The sequence below is a fragment of the Lathyrus oleraceus genome, chromosome 3 (genome assembly GCF_024323335.1).
Source record: "Lathyrus oleraceus cultivar Zhongwan6 chromosome 3, CAAS_Psat_ZW6_1.0, whole genome shotgun sequence".
In the NCBI taxonomy this organism is placed as follows: Eukaryota; Viridiplantae; Streptophyta; class Magnoliopsida; order Fabales; family Fabaceae; genus Lathyrus; species Lathyrus oleraceus.
In genome coordinates this window covers 281,792,090-281,798,461 of record NC_066581.1, presented here as the reverse complement: position 1 = coordinate 281,798,461, position 6,372 = coordinate 281,792,090, and the positions used below count along the sequence as shown (strand labels likewise).

The following is a 6,372-nucleotide window of genomic DNA, read 5'->3' as shown; positions in this document are numbered from 1 at the left end:
CATGCATTTGAGTTTGAAATGTGAAGGTGAAAATCATCCAATTGGCCCCTTGAAAAGAACCCATGCGCAAGTCCCTTATTCTTTGGCCAAATGAGGTGATCTTGGTTTTTTTGAAAGGTGAGATCAAGGGGAACAACTTTGATGTTTAAAACTTTTACATTTGAAGCTTGGATCATGATGAATTTTGAGGTGGAAGTTTGGAAAATCAAACATGTTTGAAAATTTTCTAAGTACCAAGTCAAATGTTCACTTCTTCCACCTTGAATAACTTTTGATATGGGCTTCCAATGGAAAATGTTCCTGCATAAAAGTTGTATACCTTTCAAACCTATTAAATTTGGTCATAAATTTGACCTTATTTGGATTAGGCATTAAGGAGTTATGCATTTTAGAAGTTGAGGAAAATCACTTGTTCAATGGTAATGGCCCAAAATGACCTATAATGTTTCCTCTTGGCACATGCATTTACAAGTTGAGTTTGAACTCCCTCCAAACATAAAAGTTGAAAATTACATCTTTAATTTGATCATGAAACTTGAATGGCTTTCATCTCATAAAAGTTGAGAAAATTATGGTCTTTAGAAGTTGACCTCCTAACTAGGGTTCAGACAAAATGACCTATAATCTTTCACCGTAAACAATGACTTTCCAAGAAAAACTATATCTTGACTTAAACATGAAAAGTTGTTTGTAATGTCATTATGAGTAACTTTTATCTTGGAATCATTTTCATATGACAAAAATTGTAGGAGATAGGGTCTAGGGAACCCCAGTTTTGGCCAGTTGACTTTCTCTAGTCAACCACCATGAACCAACTTGCTAACTTGACATTATCTTGATTTTTGGGACTCATGGAGGATCATATATGTGTAAGATGATGTAATATTAAGTATCCCTTAAAATATTTGATCAAATGTTGAATAAACATGTTGAGGAAGTCACACAAGATACCCAGATGAATTAGGGTTTCTAAGGAAAACAAGCTTCAAACTCTTAATGATTTCTTGATCAAAATGATATGTGAAGACCATAGGGATCCATATAGGATGTCTATAGTCAATTTAAACCATATCTTGATTGGTCTCCTTGCATTGAGGGTTTTAAACTCTAGATATGAGCTTGACGGAGAATGAGTGAATTCACACACTACCTACAAAAGCAACAAACAATACGTGGACATATTTTTGGTATTTTGGTTAGTAACTAATGAAAAATAAAGTATGATACAATCAAATGTTCTTGGTGACCTCTCCCAATGCAAACCCAATGAATAAGGGGTAAGGAGGTTGCCAAGGTGTGATCCCAATGCCAATGCATATGATGAGATAACATGAGGGATCTTAGGGTCAAAATTGGGGTCTTACAAGGTGGAAACTGGTTGGTGATAGGGTTAGTTATGATATCTTGTGAATGTTGAATGGACTTTGCTTTTTTTGAATTATTTTGTGCTTGGAAATGTTTGCAATGCAGGAACTAAGGTGTTCCATTCAACTGTTGAATCATCTTTGTGCTTGGAAATGTTGTCCAACTGATCTTACTGCAGCAGGGGTTTGATCTATTTGCAGGGTCAATGGTGGCAGGGTTAATGGTTGGCAGGCTCAGTGGTTTATTGCAGGGCTTTGGCTAGGTCATGCCCAAGTTCATATTGTGCAACAACATGCAAGGCAAGGTTGTTCATGGCTTGGCATGTGCTGCAAGTATATTGTATACAGGGTTGCATAACTTTCTGCAGGTTTTAGTGACTGCATAATTACATGGTCCGCAACAAGTTTATTTCTGAGTCTCTACAGCATTTGTAGGGTTTTGCTTTCTACAAGTGTGGCATGTTATTGATTTCATTGCAAGATACTTGTATTGACTGCTATGTGTCATACCCCAATTTTGTCCAGCCATTTGTGGTTTACCCATGAGATCTTTTTATTTCAAAGACCCATTTGCATAAGTGTGTTCATAATCTAAAATATGGTTTGAATCTTTTTACATTACTAATCCAAGTTCTAAGTTCTTCATGGGCTCCCAAATTAAATTTGCATTTTTAGAAACATGAATTGTGTTTTTTTTAATTAAAAGTCCCATGTTTAGATTTTTGTATTTAAAATAGAATTGTGTTTTTTAATTAAAAGTCCCATGTTTAGATTTTTGTATTTAAAATAGAATTGTGTTTTTTTTAAATTAAAAAGTTCCACATTTAGATTTTTGTAATTAAAATAGAATTGTGTTGTTTTTTTTAATTAAATTACTATACTTAGTTTTTGTGTTAAATTAGAAATTTATTTTTAAATTAAGTCATTATACTTAAATTAGAAATTTGTTTTTTAATTAAGTCATTATATTTAAATTAGAAATTTGTTTTTAAATTAAGTCATTATACTTAAATTATAAATTTGTTTTTAAATTAAGTCATTATACTTAAATTAGAAATTTGTTTTTAAATTGAATCATTATACTTAAATTAGAAATTTGTTTTTAAAATTAAGTCATTATACTTAAATTATAAATTTGTTTTTAAATTAAATCATTATACTTAAATTAGAAATTTGTTTTTAAAATTAAGTCATTATACTTAAATTAGAAATTTATTTTTAGATTAATCATTATACTTAAGTTAGAAATTTGTTGTTTTTAAAAGTTGAAATTGATTAGCATAAATAAATATTAAGTTAAATTTTGAAAGATTAAAAGGTTGAATACATAATTATTAATGGTTATTAGACTTTTAATTCAATAAGTTACATAATCCAAGCACACATTTGTCTTAAAAAAAAAACCAAATGTAATTACAGTGAAATTTGCTACAAATGGGAATAGGTTCCTAATGACCAAAATCAAGCAATTAGGATGAAATCAATTTGGACTTAGTCACGAAAACAGGTTGTCTTGAAGCTTGTAGCAGCCACCTTCCATTACATCAAGTCTCTTCAAACCTGTAATCTGCAGAAAACAAAAATAGCTTATTTTAAAAGCACTTTTCAAAAGCACTTAGAAAGCTGAAAAACAACTAAATGAATCATTCAGTTTGAAGCTTTATCCTTAAGGTTAATCTAAATATCCAAAAAACACTTTTAACATTAGCTTAAAACAGAAAAAACCAAATCCCACGTAATCTGGGATGAGACAAATTGAAAAAGAAAGGAGTTTTTTTTTTTTAAAGTCTGAATCTTGTCTTCAAAAATGGATTAGGAGAGGTTAACAGGAAAACAATACAGTAAGAATTCTTCTCAAAAAACAACAACAAACACAACAAGAACAACAACATTACGGTAACGATATTTTTTCTCAAAAAAAACCTAATCAAGAACAACATAACAATTTCTCTCAAACCCCTAAACCAGAACACAATACATCAAGAACAGCAGAGATTTTTTTTTCAAAAAAACCTAAAGAACACAACAACAACAATACCAGAAACGGAGACGCTCGGTAATCCTTCACCGATGATCCACGAATCGACCAGTAATCAAAGGAGAAGAAGAGAGATTGAGTTGGAAAAAAAAGAAGTAACAGAAGCATAAGAGAGAAGCGAAAAAACTCGACGATACCTTTTCAGATTTGGTTCGCTTCCGTTCTTCATCTTTCAACTCGAGCATCGTCGTTCTACGTTCCACTTCAAGCGGCGACGCATCGCTCCACCCCAATCATCGTCAACGATCAATTTTCATCAACAACGCATTTCCGATTGAAGGTTGACTCTCGCTTTTCGCCGACGGTGGATCTTCGATTGAGGCTGATTCTTGTTCTACGTCGACCACGCATTACCGATTGAAGGTGATTCTTCTCTATCATCGACGATGTACCGGCGTCAATGATACGAGGTTAACGTGAGCGGCTTCAGTTGGTCTGTGAGGTCTCACAATCGCTCATTCTGGGGAAGGTTTGAAGGTACGCTCTGAAGTTTTTGTTGTGAAACCTAATGGTGTTGGTGAGACTTGGGCCTTTGGCCCAAGCTATTTTGGCCTGTGTGCACACTCCCTCAATGCTACTGCACCCCATCCGATTGGGCTCTGATAACCTTTTGTTGAGCCCATTCTCAACTTCTTTGGACTTATTTTCTTTATTTTTGGTTACTAGTTGATTAAGATTAGTTAATATAGGTTATTTAGCTTAATTAGATGATTAAGTATTAATTAGATTAAATTAGTTATGATTAGGATTAATTAGAAATAATTTTAGGATTATAAATAGTATTAGAAATATTAGAAATAATTAGGAATTTAGGTTCATTAGAATTTTTAGATTTAGGTTATAATTTTTTTGAAGAGTTGGATTTAGAAATATTAGAAATATTAAATTTAGTTTAGAAATGATTGTAGATTAATTAGAATTATAAGTTGATTTAGAATTATTTTAGAATTTTTAATTTGATTCAGAATGATTTTAGATTTTAATCTTTGTTAATATTTTAGAATTTAATTAGATCTTTTTTTAGAAATAATTGTAGATTAATTAGAATTATAAGTTCATTTTGAATTATTTTAGAATTTTTAATTTGATTTAGAATGATTTTAGATTTTAATCTTTGTTAATATTTTAGAATTTAATTAGATCTTTTTTTTTAGAAATAATTGTAGATTAATTAGAATTATAAGGTGATTTAGAATTATTTTAGATTTTTTAATATAATTTAGAATGATTTTAGAATTTTATCTTTGAAAATATTTTAGAATTTAATTAGATCTCCTTTTTTAGAAATAATTGTAGATTAATTAGAATTATAAGGCGATTTAGAATTATTTTAGATTTCTTAATATAATTTAGAATGATTTTAGAATTTTATCTTTGAAAATATTTTAGAATTTAATTAGATCTTTTTTTTAGAAATAATTGTAGATTAATTAGAATTATAAGGTGATTTAGAATTATTTTAGATTTTTTAATTTAATTTAGAATGATTTTTAGAATTTTATCTTTGAAAATATTTTAGAATTTAATTAGATCTTTTTTTTAGAAATAATTGTAGATTAATTAGAATTATAAGTTGATTTAGAATTATTTTAGAATTTTTAATTTAATTTAGAATGATTTTAGAACTTAATCTTTATTAATATTTTAAAATTAATATTTTGGATAATAGTTTAGAATTGAGATTTTCGATTGTTTAATATTGTTTTGAGTTTTAATTTAATGATACTTTTGTTAATTGTTTAAACTTTAGTTATTTGTTTTAGATTTAATATTTTATTGCAATTCTCTTTTTATTTCATGTTGATTTCAATTAACACCTAACATTTAACGATTAACTCTAATTTTTTTAATTTCCGCAATTAACATCTAACTCTTTTAAATTCCGCTTCTAACATTTATTTTTTTATATTTACTTTACCCCGCTTTATGCTATATCATTGTACATTCTTCATCTCATCTTAAAATGAACCTCAAAATGATAAAGACTTAAAAGATACAAAAAGATTATAATTCTCATGCCATCAATTCAAACCAATTTTTTTAAACAAATAGAACTTCTCGATTCAAAGTCGAGCCCATTTTAAATGCCTTCGTAAGTCGATCGCTTGAAAAAGCATCGCCATCAACCTCACATGGCTTACTCTTGGGCTTTCTTACAATGAGACCTATTCGGTTTTAATTAATCGATTAAATGGATTATTCACCAAATAATTCATTCACAAGAATGCAAATTTTAAAACCTCGATCCGACATCGAAAGTTAAATTAAAATACTTAATCACATCTAAATGACACTTCATTTGAAAATGAAAAGGGGGATGGTTTTGAGTTTTCAACTCCTCTCCTCGATTATTTGAATACGAGTTTTCTTACTCGGTTAGTCAAATGGTCGTCATTTCTAATCCATTTTAGCACAAACAAATCAAATCCTTTTATAATAAGAAACCAAAAGGGAGATAACTTTGAGTCTTCAATTTTTTCTTCGCGACTATTTGAATACAAGTTCTCTTACTTGGTTAGTCAAATAATTGTCGTTCCTCTACAAACTTCCAAATCCCGATTAAATCAAAACACTTTAATGACAATGAAATGAAAAAGGAGATGACTTTGAGTTTTCAACTTCTCTCCTCAATTGTTTGAATACGAGTTCTCTTACTCGGTCAATCGAACAATTGTCATCTTTCCACCAACTTATACCATAAGTCAAATCATTCTCAATCAAAACTATACGAAAAGGGATATGGTCTTGAGTTTTCAATTCCTCTTCTCAAATGCTTGGATATGAGTAGTCTTACTCAGCCATTCAACTGCTTGTCGTTTATTCTAAAATACATCAACCATACACAAACCGATTTTCATAATCACTCAAATGAAACAAGAAAGCGGTCTAGAGTCTTCTACTTCCTTTCCCGATTATTAGGATACGAGTTGTCTTACTCGATTATCCGAGTATTCGTCATCCATTCAAAAA

The 6,372-nt window shown here is 29.7% G+C and overlaps 1 long non-coding RNA gene across 1 annotated transcript; it reads right to left on the bottom strand.

The window, feature by feature from the left end:
* Positions 1-2,683: 2,683 nt before the first annotated feature.
* Positions 2,684-4,036, bottom strand: LOC127127032 (uncharacterized). Its single transcript, XR_007805200.1, has 2 exons — positions 3,540-4,036; positions 2,684-2,931 (listed from the first exon to the last, which is right to left on the bottom strand). It is a non-coding gene; the product is annotated as an uncharacterized LOC127127032 (long non-coding RNA).
* Positions 4,037-6,372: the final 2,336 nt, after the last annotated feature.